Raw genomic sequence first — 15,336 nt, forward strand, 5'->3', positions numbered from 1 at the left:
GACTTCAAAAGTATTACAGAGCAATAGTCATAAATAGTGTGGTATTGGTACAGAGACAGGCAGATAGATCAGTAGAACAGAATTCAAGATTCAGAAATGAACCCATACACCTATAGCCACTTGATCTTTGACAAAGGAGCTAAAACCATCCAATGGAAGAAATATAGCAAATTCAACAAATGGTGCTGATTCCACTGGAGGTCAGCATATAGAAGAATGCAAATTGATTCATTTTAATACCATGTAAAAAGCTTAAGTCCAAGTGGCTCAAGGACCTCCACATCAAACTGGATACACTCAAACTAATAGAAGAAGAAGTAGGGAAGAGTCTCAAACACATGGGCAGTGGGGAAAATTTCCTGAACAAAATACCAAGGGCTTATGCTCTAAGATCAATAATCGAGAATTGGGACCTCATAAAACTGCAAAGCTTTTGTAAAGCAAAAGACACTGTTATTAGGACAAAACGGCAACTAACAGATTGGGAAAAGATCTTTAACATTCCTACATCTGATAAAGGGCTAATATCCAAAATATACAAAGAACACAAGAAGTTAGACTCCAGAGAGCCAAATCACCCTATTAAAAATGGGGTATAGAGCTAAACAAAACATTCTCAGCTGAGGATTATAGAATGGCCAAAAAGCACGTAAAGAAATGTTCAACAACCTTAGTCATCAGGGAAATGGAAATCAAAACAACCCTGAGTTTCCACCTCACACCATTCAGAATGGCCAAGATAGAAAACTCAGGTGTTAGTAGATACTGCCAAGGATATGGAGAAAGAGGAACATTTTTCCATAGTTGGTGGGATTGCAAACTGGTACAACAAATCTTGAAATCAGTCTGGAGGTTCCTCAAAAAATAGGACATTCCACTACCTGGGACCCAACTATACCTCTCCTCGTCATATACCCAAAAGACACTCCATAATACAACAAAGCCACATCATCCATTATGTTCATAACAGCCTTATTTATAATAGCCAGAAGCTGGAAAGTACCCAGATGCCCTTCAACAGAGGAATGGGTTCAAAAAATGTGGTACATCTACAAAATGGAATACTACTCAGCTATCAAAAACAATGACTTCATGAAATTCATAGGCAAATGGAATGAACTAGAAAATAACATCCTGAGTGATGTTACTCAGTCACAGAAAAAGGCACTTGGTATGCACTCATTGATAAACGGATATTAGCCAAAAAGCTCAAATTACTCATGATGCAATCCACAGACCACAGGAAGCTCAAGAAGAAGGATGACCAAAATGTGAATGCTCCCTTTCCTTCTTAAATGGAGTCAATATATTCGTAGGAGGGGATATGGAAGCAAAGTTTAGAGCAGCGACTGAAGGAATGGCCATTCAGAGCCTGACTCACATGTGGCATATATATATATATATATATATATATATATATATATATATATATATATACACACAGCCACCAAAACTAGATAAGATTGATGAAGCTAAATAATGCATGCAGAAAGGGACTGGATATAGATCTCTCCTGAAAGTCACATCCAGAGCATGTCCAATATAGAGGTCAGTGCTAGCAGCAAACCACCAAACTGAGAATAGGACCCTCTTGAGTGGAATTGGAGGAAGTATTGAAAGAACTGAAGGAGCTTGCAACCTCATAAAAACAGCAATGCCAACCAACCAGAGCTTTCAGGGACTAAACCACTACCAAAGGACTATACATGGACTGACCCAGGGCTCCAACTGCATATGTAGCAGAGACTAGCTTTGTTACGGCACCAGTGGAAGGGGAAGCCCTTGGTCTTGCCAAGGGTAGACCTCAGTGCATGGGAACATGGGGGAGAGCAATAAGGGGGATGTATAGGGGGAATACCAGTATGGGGAGGGGGAGGGAAGGGAATGGGGGCATATGAACAGGACACCAGGAAGGCGAATAACCTTTGAAATTTAATTAAAGAGATATATAATAAAAAATTTAAAAAAGAAAAGTATTGTAAACATATGCTAAAGCACTTTGCAGAGTTACAGGTTTCAGTTTAGATCTCTGGTTCTTGGGTTTCTTGTTTTGTGTTTGGATGCATAGTGTATTCATTTTACCCACATTTAGTAATGTCTGTTTTCTTTACCTCCATGACCCATGCTCTTCATGAAACACTTTAGCATCATCTTATATATCAATTATTGAACATAAATGGTCATATAATGGACTGTTTCTTTCAAGAATCTTCTCTGTGGCCACCTTTTTTTTTCTGTTTGTTTCTCAGTTTGTTTATGGTTTGTTTATTTTTCTTGTTTTGTTGTATGATTTAACAAAAGCTTCAACATTGGAATATAAGAAAATTGTTCATTGTTTGTTCTGTGAGCTTACGTTTTACTGTCTACTATCCTGTTGATAACTTTTTAGATTTTAATGAATTAATAGTTAATAGATTCCAACAGTCTTCTAATGATGTCTTATAATTGCACCATATAAGGTTTACCTCACATAGCTTGAAAGAAATTAAGGATTCTTTATGTTACTGACTAATTTTGCTACAGATGCTCATTCAAAATCACCTAAAATTTAACATTTTTCTGATTTCCATTTTCTCATCTACAAAATAATCAGTAACAATTCATACATAATACAAGGAAATAGTCTTAGAAGATATGTATATGTTTTTGTTCGAAAAGCCACCTGGAATGGAATAATTCAAGTATAATTTTTAAAATATTTTATGACAACATCAATAATTTAAGAAAAACCTCAAGTTCCCTGCTTTTTCTATTGAATAAAATCACCATGTTTACCAAACAAATATAATTTATCCTTCTAATTAGCATGTATATTTATTTGCCAATTCAAAACTTCCGTACCTGCCTGTTATCTGTGAAAATGAACTACACGGGCTGCCAGGCTTACTATGGATTAAAGAACCCTCATCGAGAATCATGACACTTTTACATAGTTACTACACACTTTCATGTTCCTGTCACATGATCTAGGGGGAGTACACTAGAATTCACATTACATAGGTAATAACACTATCTTAAAGCCTCATTTTCACATTTCTAGCCATCTTGAAATCTCTTCCTCACATGTTTTATGACCTTAAAACTGCCTACATTTTAAAATATGCAATCATTGAATTATACAATTTCTTAATGAATTGTTTAGTGTATGCTACAATTCCATATTTTACAACATATTGTATAATAATAATAATAATAATAATAATAATAATAATAATAATAAAATATATAACTATATTCCAAAAGTCTGTTTTTTTTCAGAGAATTGTTTGCTTTGTTTTCTTCTAAAAGCTTCAGTTTATGTGTATAGTTTATGTATATAGTCTTTGCCCATTTATGGTTAACATCTGTACTTGTTAAGCACTATTTTTAAGCTATGTTATAACCAATTACTGGGATGAGAACTGAAAGTAAACAGAATTGGAATTAGAGATCAAAAAGACTTTTTTGGATATTTTCTGTATTTACATTTCAAATTTTATCCCCTTTACCTTCTCCCATAAACCATACCCCCTCCCCCTGTTTCAGTGAAGATGCTCAAACTTCCTCCCATCCACTCCTACCTAAATGCACTGGTATTCCCTTACATTGTGGAATTGAGCCTTGACAGGACTAAGGACTTTTCTTTCTATTGATTCTGGACAATGCTCTGCTACATATGAAGCTGGAGCCATGAGTCCCTCCATCTGTACCCATTTGTTGGAGGTTTATTCTCTGAGAACTCTGGGGTGGCGGGTTTGATTGGTTGATATTGTTGTTCTTCCTACGGGATTGAAAAATCCATTCAGCTCCTTCAGTCCTTTCTCTAACTCTACCATTGGTGAGTGCTCAGTGCAATGGTTAGCTGCATGAATTCTCATCACAATCAGTAAGGCACTGGCAGAACCTCCCAGGACATAACCATATTCGGCTCCTGTCAGCAAGCACTTCTTGGCATCAGCAATAGTGACTGGGTTTGGCAGCTGCATATGGGATGGATCCACAGGTGAGGCAGTCTCTGGATGACCTTTTCTTCAGTCCCTGTTCTACTCCTTATTCCTGTATTTCCTCCCATGAGTATTTTGTTCTCCTTTATAAGAAGGACTGAAGCATCCGCACTTTGGTCTTCCTTCTTCTTGAGCTTCAAATGATCTATGAATTTTCTCTTACATATTCCAAGATTTTTGGCTAATATCCACTTATCAGTGAGTGCATACCATGTGGGTTCTTTTGTCACTAGGTTACCTCACTCCGGATATTTTGTAGTTGCAGCCATTTGCCTAAAATTTTTGTGAAGTCATTGTTTTTAATTGCTGAGTAGTACTCCATTGTATATATGTACCACAATTTCTGTATCCCATTCTTCTATTGAAGTACATTGGGGTTCTTTCCAGCTTCTGGCTATTATAAATAAGGCTGCTATGAACATAATGGAACATGTGTCCTTGTTATATGTTGGATCATCTTTTGGGCTTATGATCAGGAGTGGTGTAGCTGTGATCTAAGGTAGTCCTATGTCCAATTTCCTGAGGAACATTCAGACTGATTTCCACAGTGGTTGTACCACCAGTTGAGGAGTGCTCCTCTTTCTCCACATCCTCACCATCATCTGTTGTCACCTCAGCTTTTGATTTTAGCTATTCTGTCTGGTGTGAGATAGAATCTCAGGGTTGTTTTGATATGAATTTCCCTGATGACTAAGATTTTTCAACATTTCTTGAGGTGCCTCTCAGTCAATAGATATTCTTCAGTTGAGGATTAATTGTTTATCATTCTATACCATTTTTAGTAGGGTTATTTGATTTTCTGGAGATTAACTTCTTGAGTTCTTTGAATATATTGGATATTAGCCGTCTATCAGGTGTAGGATTAGTAAAGATCTTTTATCAATCTGTTGGTTCCCATTCTGTCCTAATGTCAGTATCCTTTGCCTTACAGAAGGTTTTCAATTTTATGAGGTTCCATTAGTCAATTATTGAACTTAGAGCATAAGTCCCTGCTGATATTTTCAGAAAATTTTCCGCAATGCCCATAGGTTCAAGGTTCTTCCCCACTTTTCCTTCTATTAGTTTGAGTATATCTGTTTTGATTCGGAGGTCCTTGATCCACTTGGACTTGCCCTTTGTACAGGGCAAAAAGAATAATTCATTTGCATTTTCTACAAGCTGACCTCCAGTTGAACCAACACCATTTGTTGAAAATGCTATCCTTTCCCCACTGGATGACGTTAGCTCCTTTGTCCAAGATCAAGTGGCCATAGATGTATGGACTCATTTCTCTGCCTTTGATACTATTCCATTCATCTAACTGTCTGTCTCTGTAGCAATACCATACAGTTTTTATCACTGTTGCTCTGTAATATAGATTGAGATCAGGGATGGTGATTCCACCAAAAGTTCTGTAATTATTGAGAATTGCTTTTGCTAATATGTTTTATTTCATTCCATATTAATGTGCAAATTGCTCTTTCTAACTCTACGAAGAATTGAGTTGGAATTTTGTTGAGGATTGTAATGAATCTGTAGATTGCTTTTGGCATGATGGCCATTTTTATAATATTAATCCTGCCAATCAATGAACATGGGAAATCTTTCCATCTCCTAAGGTCTTCAATTTTTATTTCAGAGACTTGAAGTTCTTGCCTTGCAGATATTTCACTTTTTTGGTTAGAGTCACACTGAGGTATTTTACATTATTTGTGACTCTTGTGAAGGGTGTCATTTCACTAATTACTTTTCAACATGTTTATGCTTTAAAAAGATTTGTTTGATTTATTTTTATATTCACCCACTTTGCTGAAGGGTTTACGAGTGCTTTTGTAGAATTTTTGGGGTCACAAAGTTATACTACATATCATCTGCAAATAGTGATATTTTGACGACTTCCTTTCCAATTTTTATCCCTTGACTTCCTTTTGTTATCTGATTGCTCTGGCAAGGACTTTGAGTCCTATATTGAATAGATAGAGAGAGAGAGTGGGCAGGCTTCTCTAGTCCCTGATTTTAGTGGGATTGCTTCATTTAGTGTTTTCTCCATTTAGTGTGATGTTAGCTTCTGATTTGCTACATATTGCTTTTACTATGTTTAGGTATGGGCCTTGAATTCATGATTTTTCCAAGACTTTTACCATGAAGGGGTGTTGAATTTTGTCAAATGCTTTCTCAGCATTTAATGAGATGATCATTTGGTTTTTTGAGTTTGTTTACATAGTGGATTACATTTATGGATTTCCATATATGGAAACATCACTGCATCCCTGGAATCAAGCCTACTTGATCATGATTAATGATCATTTTGATGTGTTCTTGAATTCAGCTTGCGAGAATTTTATAGAATATTTTTGCATTGATATTTATAAGGGAAATTGGTCTGAAGTTCTCTTTCTTTGTGGGGTCTTTTTTTTTTGGTATAAGCCTAATTGTGGCTTCATAGAATGAATTGGGTAGCACTCCTTCTGCTTCTATTTTATGGAATAGTTTGGACATTATTGGTATGAGGTCATTCATGAAGGTCTTGTAGAATTTTGCACTAAACCCATCTGGTCTTCAGCTTCTTGGTGTTGGGAGACTTTTAATAACTGCTTCTCTTTCTTTAGGAATTATAGGGTTGTTTAGATGATTTATCTGATCCTGATTTAATTTTTATACCTGGTATTGGTCTAGAGAATTGTCCATTTCCTCTAGATCTTTCAGTTTTTCTGAGTATTGGCTTTTGTAGTAGGATCACATGATTTTTTGAATTTCCAGTTTCTGTTTTTATGACTTTTTTTTTAATTTCTGGTTTTGTTAATGTGGATATTGTCTTTGTGCCCTATGGTTAGTCTGGCTAAGTGTTTATCTATCTTGTTGATTTTGTCAAAGAACCAGTTTTGTTGATTCTTTGTATAGTTTTGTTTGATTCTTTGTATAGTTTTGTTTGTTTGTTTTTTGTTTTTTATTTTGTTTTTGGTTGATATCATCCCTGAGTTGGATTATTTCCTCCTGTCTACTCCTCTTGGGTATATTTGCTTCTTTTTCTTCTAGAGCTTTGAAGTGTGTGGTCAAGCTGCTATTGTATGCTTCTCCATTTTCTTTTGGGAAGCACACAGAGCTGTGAGATTTTCTCTTAGCACTGCTTTCATTGTGTCCCATAAGTTTAGGAATGTTGTGTCTTCTTTTTCATTAAATTCTGAAGAGTCTTTAATTTCTTTCTTTATTTCTTTATTGACCAATTAATCATTGAATAGAGTGCTGTTCAGTTTCCATGTTTCTGTGGGTTTTCTGTTGTTTTATTGCTATTAAAACCAGCTTTAGGGCTGGGGATTTAGCTCAGTGGTAGAGCGCTTACCTAGGAAGCACAAGGCCCTGGGTTCGGTCCCCAGCTCCGAAAAAAAGAACCAAAAAAAAAAAAAAAACAGCTTTAGTCCCTGGGGATCTGATAGAATGCATGGGATTATTTCAACTTTTCTTTTATCTGTTGAAACCTGTTTTTTTCAGGCAGAAGGTACTGTGAGGTGGTGAGAAGAAGGTATATTCTTTTGTTTTAGGATTAAATATTCTATAGAAATATGTTAAATCCATTTGGTTCATAACTTCTCTTAGTTTCTCTGTGTCATTGTTTAGTTTCTGTTTCTATGATCTGTCCATTGATGACAGTGGGATGTTAAAATCCTCCACTTTTATTGTGTTAGGGGCTGTGTGTGCTTCGAGCTTTAGTAAGGTTCTTTTATGAATGTAGATGCCCCTGCATTTGGAGCAAAATATTCAGGAATGAGAGTTCATATTGGTGAATTTTTCCTTTGATAAATATGAAGTGTCATTCTTGATCTTTTTTTGATAAAATTTGGTTGAAAGTCTATTTTATTCGAGATTAGAATGGCTACTCCAGCTTGTTTCTTGGGACTACTTGCTTAGAAAATTGTTTTCCAGCCTTTTACTCTGAGGCAGTGCCTGTCTCTGTCACTGATGTGTGCTTGCTTTATGCAGTCAGTTCCTGGGTCCTCTTTACATATCCAGTTCATTAGTCTATATCTTTTTATTGGGGAATTGAATTCATTGGTGCTAAGAGATATTAAGGAATCATGATTGTTGTTTCATGGTTGGGCTTTTTGTGGTGGTGGTTGTTGTTGTTGGAGGTGAATTTATGTTTTTGTGGCTCTCTTCTTTCAGTTTTGTTGCAAGGATATTACTTTCTTGCTTTTTCTAGGGTGTAGTTTCCTTCCTTGTGTTGGAGTTTTCCACCTATTATCCTTTGTAAGGCTGGATTTGTAGAAAGTTATTGTGTAAATTTGTTTTCTTTATGGAATATCTTGGTTTCTCCATGTATGATAATTGAGGATTTTGTTTGATATAATAGCCTGGACTGGCATTTGTGTTCTCTTAGTGTCTGTTTGACATCTGTCCAAGATCTTCTGGCTTTCACAGTCTCTGGTAAGAAATCAGGTATAATTCTGATATGTCTGCCTTTATTTGTTACTTGACCTTTTTCTCTTACTGCTTTGAATATTCTCTCTTTGTTTTGTGTATTTGATATATTATGTAATGGGATGAATTTCTTCTCCGGTCCATCTATTTGGAGTTCTGTAGGCTTCTTGTATGTTTGTGGGCATCTCTTTTTTTAGAGTAGGGATGTTTTCTTTTATATTTTTTCCTTATATTTTTATTTAAGCTATTAACTAGCCCTTTAATTTGGGAATCTTTGCTTTCTTCTATATCTATTGTCCTTAGGTTTGATCTCTCATTGTGACCTAGAGTTTTTGGATGCTTTGGGTTAGGAGTTTTTTTGTGTTCTACATGTTCTTTGAAGGTTGTGTCAATGTTTTCTATTCTATCTTCTGCCCCTGAGATTCTCTCTTCTATCTCTTGTATTCTGTTGGTAATGCTTACATCTATGACTCCTGCTCTCTTTGTTGGGTTTTCTATCTCCAGGATTATCTCCCTTTGTGATTTCTTTATTGTTTTTATTTCCATTTTTGATCCTGGTTAGTTTTATTCAATTCCTTCACATGTTTGGTTGTGTTTTCCTGTAATCCTTTAAGGGATTTTTCTGTTTCCTCTTTACTTGTTTACCTTTGTTGTTCTGTATTTCTTTAAAGGAAATTATTTATGGTCTTCTTAAAGTCCACTATCATCATGAACTTTTCTTGTGTTTTGTGATATCCAGTATTTGCTTTGGTGGGAGAACTGGGTTCTGATGATGCCAAGTAGTCTTGGTTTCTGTTGCTTAGGTTCTGGGGCTTGCTTCTTGCCATCTGGTTATCTGTGGTGTTAGCTGGTCTTACTGTCTGTGACAGTGGCTTGACCTCCTGTAATCCTGTGTGTCAGCACTCCTGGAGACAGGATCTGAGTACCAAGAGCTGTGGCATAGGATCAGCTCCAGGTGCAGGTAGAAACTGGAAGGTTCCTGTCCCAGACTGCTCTATAGTTCCTGTATCTAGTGGGCTCCAGATGAGATCCTCTTGGGCCAGGAATTTGAGCAGCATTGGGGGTCTCACCTGTGCTCTCAGAATTGTCTGCACTTCTAGGAATCTAGCTCTCTCCCCCATAGGATCTGGGTACAGAGAGTTGAGGCATTGGGTCAGAAACTGGAAGCTTCTTTAGCTTTTATGTAATGATTATTTTCATTAAATGTTTCACATAATGTTGTCTTTAAAGTACATATTGAACACCCAAGTTAAACCTTACCTGAAAAAACTCTGGCCATACTTGCTAGTTACCACTCTCCCTCCTATCCTCCAATTCCAATTTCTCAGTCTTATCAACAGGTTGGTAACAGACCACCCTCTATGGTCCCATCTTCCTCTTTTCCCCCATCCATTAGGGCCCCCCTCTATTACGTACTAAGTATTAGGCTTCTTCAACCTTTCTTCTTCATTTGGTATGATTCATTCTCATCCACTTATATTTGGGTCAGTCTCTCACTGGAAACATGTTGGCCGTGACAGCCTTGGGAATCAGATAGGTGTTCTTTACTTTCCTTTCCATTCTCTAATTCCTATTCCCCAATCTCATCTCTAGGCCTGTAGAAGACCTCATTCAGTACCCATGTTCCCTCTCTTTCTTCATTGCCTGTGGACTGCAGAGATACTTGTGTCAGACATAGGTTTCTGCCCTCCTGTGAATTCTTATAATGACCCATGTAACATCAATCAAGGACTGAGTATTCCACTCAATATAGAGTGGATCATATATCAGCATCTAGAATTACAGTAATTCAAAGCCTGATGTATAGAAGCAAAAATAAAAACAAAATCAATAACATCAAGAACAACATATCTCCAGTAAAGGTTAATAACCCTACTACACTAGGCCCTGAGAAATGTAATATACCTGAAGCATGAGAGAAAATGACCAACTAGAGACAGGCCCAACTTGGGATACATCCCACAGTCGGGCACCAAACTTCAAACACTATTGCTTAGTTTGCAGAAGGAGCATATCATAACTGTCCTCTAAGAGACTCTATCAGAAGTTGACCATGACAGATACCTACAGCTGAGCATTGGACTGAAGTTGGGGGACTCTATAGAAGAATTAGGGGAAGAAGTAAAGGAACTGAAGGGAATGGCAACCCTGTAGGAAGACCAAAGATGTCAACTAACCTGGACCCCTGAGAATTCCTTGAATCTGAGCCACAAAGCAGAGCACACACGAGCTGGTCCAAGGACTCTGGAACACTCTGGCCACACTGGCTAATCACCACTCTCCCTCCCATACTCCAATTCCAATTCCTCAGTCTTATCACCAGGTTGGTAACAGACCACTTGCTGTATCCTCATCTTCCTCTCTGCTCCCATCCCCTAAGGCCTAAGCAGATTTGCTCCTACAGCCTTTCTTCCTCATTCAGTATCTTTCAGTCTAAAAGATACCTCATTTGGTATGTTTTTGTCTAACATCAGTGGGAGAGGATGAGCCTAATCCTGTAAAGACTTGATATCCTTGATGCCCTGGAGTGGGGGACACCCTATCACCAGAGCCAGGGATAGGAAGAAATCTTCAATGGGGCCCTGGAGGGATGGCCAGTATTTTGGGATGTAATAAATAAAATAATTAATATTTAAACTGCTCAGAAATCATTCATTATAGTGCAAATTCAGTCCAAATGGCTATCATAAGGAAAATCAATGACAATAAATTCTGGTGAAGAGGTGGGCAACATGGATCCATTTTTCCCAATATTGTTGCAAGTATCCTTTGATTATCATTTCTTTAGTTCACAAGAGTTATACCTTATGGTGTGACCACTATAGAAATAATATAAAGGTTTCTTATACAAAAATACTGTGAACCAGAAACCAAACCTGAAAATAAAGCTATACTTTGACTCTGCAATAAAAATCCTATATTGTATAAGGTACACATATGTACATGCACTTCTATCACCAATCTCTTCATAACACAAACTTGTAGAATTAGTTTAGATATCTGTCGATACATGATACTTGATAAACGTGTTACTTGTGTGCAATGAACTTCATCTGAACATAAAGGAAAATAAAAACATTGACATATATTTGGGTATAATTTTTAACTTAGTAAATAGGAAAGCTTCATTTTGTTGACAATTTTGAAAGATAACTATAAATTTTTAAAAACATCATATTAAGTTCCACTCTAATTTCCAGTAAGATATCAATTTTAAAATAAGTATGAAACCTTTTGTTTGGAAAATATATAAAGTTGTGCGGTAAAAATATACACAAATGTTGAGAATAATTATTGAATTTCTCAAAAGTGTAAGTAAAATGTGATAACTACTGCACTACAGAAACTGAAAGGCCCAAGTGAGGATGTCTCAATCCCACTTAGGAGAGAGAAGAAAGCAGTCATGGGAGCAGAGGGTGAGAGGGATAGCGGAGGGGACAGGGAGGAGAAAGGAGTAACATGATAAGGTATGGGGGGGAACAGGAGTGAGAACCTTGAGGGCCAACAGAATGCATTGAAACAGGAAACCTTCAGGATGTATGAGATGGGTTGGGAAACCTCTCTAGAATGTATGAGAGACCTGAGAGATTGTAGAATGCTAGGACTCGAAGGGAGGGACCTTAGATGAAATGCCCAAGAATGAAGAGAGGGAACTTGTAGAATCCACCTCCAATAGAAACACAGGGTACCCCCCAGTGTAGGGGAATGTTGGGGGAGGGAGCTGGGAAGGGGAATGGATAGGGGAGGGAACATCCTTATAGAAGAAGGGGATAGAGATGGGATAGAGGGTTTATGTCAGGGAAACTGGGAAGAGGAATAACATTTGAAATGTAAATAAAAACATATCCAATAAAAGAATAAATAAAAGAAAAAGAAACACAGGGCATCAAGTACTCTTGACCCACAAATTTTCCTTCTCTAAAATAACTGCAGGGACAAAAACAGAGAAGAGGCTGAGAAAAAGGAAATCCAGTCACAGGCCCAAATTTGATCTAGCTCAAGTGGATACTCCAAGGCCCAACATTATTACTGATGCTATGGTGTGCATATAGACAGGAACCTAGCACGATTGCCCTCTGAGAAGCCCAACAAGCAGGTGACCCAGACAGAAGCAGATGCTTACACTCAACTAGTGGTCAGAAGCCTGGGACATTTGTAGTTGAATTAAGGAATGGCTGGAAGAAGGAGTGGAGTAGGAAGACCAGCAGTTTCAACTAACCTGAACTCCTGAGAACTCTGAACCACTAACCAGGCAGCATATACCAGGCGATATGAGGTTCCCAATACATATACAGCAGAGGACTGCCTGGTCTGGTCTCAGTGAGAGAACATGCATTTAATCCTGGAGAGTCATGAGGCCCCAGGTGGTAGGGATTGGAGGCAAAGACATCCTCTTGGAAATGGAGAAGGAGAAATGGGATGGGAACTGTTGAAGGGCATACTAAGAAGTGGATAGTGACCAGACTGTAAAAAATGATTAAAGATAAACAATAAAAAAATTCTCAAATTGGCCTTAAGAAGATAAAGTTTGAGACGAAATATCAGAAGCAGTTTACCAATGCTAAGAAATTATTATGTTTCATTATACATGTTTGATATACCAGGAAGTAATAATGAAATAGTTTTTTTTGTTTGTTTCATATCAATCCCCAAAGATATGCATGTTCCTTTATAAATGAAAGCTCCCCAAACAGAACCAACTTTATACACAAAAGAAATATAATTAGTCTTGCTATTACTATTGTGATAGAATAGATTATATATATAGTTTAGATAAAAATACTTCATACATTCATAGCAATCATGGGATTATGATTATTCTGATTTTAAGTCTTAAAATAATGAATTACATTGAAATAACAAGTAAATTATCTTGATTTTGTCATTTCTCTTTATATACTTAATTTAGAAAACTGCCATTTTTTTGACTTTGATAATAATGTGATAGACTTAAAATATTCATTGCTTATAATTTTTTTAGCTCACAGTGAAATAGTTAAATAATTTGCCTATTTACTTCAGTTAAGCCTTTGTTGAGACCTGCTGGATATCTAGACTTGTGTTACCTTGATAGACAACTGGAGTTATCTGAAAAGAGGGAAACTTAATTGAGGAAATCCTTCCACAATATCCAACTGTAAAGCATTTCCTTCATTAGTTGTGGATGGAGTAGAGCCCAACCTTTTGTGAGTGGTTCCATTCCTGGGCTGGTGGTCTTGGGTTCTATAAATAAGCATGATGAACAAGCCATGGGAAGCAAACCAGTAAGTAGAACCCCTACATGGCCTCTGCATCAACTCCTACCTCCAGGTTCCTGCTCTGAAAGAATTCCTGTCCTGATTTCAATTACAAGCAAGGGATTAGGAAATGCAATCCCAATAAACTCTCTTTCCTCCCAACTTCCTTTTTGACCATGGTGTTTTATCCAAGCAATAGAAATTATACTTAATAGAAGAGATGGCATCTAAACACTTTGTTATATATGTCATAATCCATAAAAATGAACGGATTCATCAATTCACTAACAATTTGTACCGAAGGGCTAGTGATGTACATAGAATTCTCATGTAGTCCATCCTTGGACAAAAATGGTAGCCTTGAATTTTGTCCTTGTAAGTTACACTTCACATGTGTCAACTGCTTATGGTCTCTATACTCTGAAATATATTGAGAACAGTTGGTAGCATAAAGGTTCCAGTTTAGAGAGATATATAAAATACATGCCATTTGAAACATTTAGTGGGAAATTGGGAAACTTTATGCAGAAAATTGAAAATCCAAAGCCTAGGAGAAATTCAGTTGAAAAATTTCAGCTAAGTAAAGTTCAATATAAAATATGGAGATTTCTATATTTGTTAAAGAACTACTGCCAATGCAATGGTAAATAGTAAATAGATGCTTATTCTATGATCCATTAATTTGATAAATATTTAGTAAGTACGTGCTTCATGTGAAATCCTGCCTTTGATAAAGAAGCAACACCTACATACAACGTGTAAGGATTGGGTGGGAGGCACACACACAAAAAGACTTAAAGAATTGCTTTTACATGTGGCAGTTTAATTTTATTGAGAATTAATTTTAAATAATTGTTATGCTATTATTACAAAAATGTTTCTGTAAAATCAAATATAAGAATACTGAAAAAGGGATTACATACTTAAATGAAATCTGATTTTCACTGGTCCATTTAACCCAGTCAATCTTTGTATTTACCCAAATTAATGTCTTAGTTCAGGTATAATGTGTGTTGCTTCATATATCTTCCTCTTTTAAAACATATTTATTAGCTTTAACTTAATTTATTTTACATCAAAATCCGTCAATAGGGTGGGGTAGTGTCTTGATTTTCTTTCTATTGCTGTGAAAAATAGCATGCCCCAAACAACTTGGGAATAAAGGATTTATTTTAGGGTACATGTCCTGAATAGAACCCATCCTAAAGTAAAGTCAAGGCAGGAACTAATGCAGAGTCTATGGAAGAATACTTCAGGCTTGCTTCTTTTATGTGTGCTTTTGTGTATGAAGAGACCTATGGAAATATGATGAGTTGAACATCATTTGAAACAGAATTAGGAAAAAGAATTAGTCAAGTGACCTGAGCGCATTCTTTCCAGTTGAGAGAATACAGGTGACTCAGCCTGTACCAGATGGAATCTGGCTGATACTCTTGCAGTCCAGTGTCTCATCTCAATCTTTGCAAAATGCTTCATTTGAGGAGGGTGGTTTGTGTGGATGCACCTTGATTGCATAGATTTGTTTAAATCACTGTTCTTAAACCAGTACTTTGTTATTTTTAACAATGAAAATGGTCTCTCTTTTTCTTTTCCTTTTTTTTTATTTGGATATTTTTTATATACATTTCAAATTTATTCCCTTTCCCGGTATTCTGGCCATAACCCATCCCTCACCCCTTCTTCTATAAGAATGTTCCCCTTCCCAAACCACCACCGCTTTC

This window comes from Rattus norvegicus, chromosome 14 (assembly GCF_036323735.1).
Source record: "Rattus norvegicus strain BN/NHsdMcwi chromosome 14, GRCr8, whole genome shotgun sequence".
Lineage (NCBI taxonomy): Eukaryota > Metazoa > Chordata > Mammalia > Rodentia > Muridae > Rattus > Rattus norvegicus.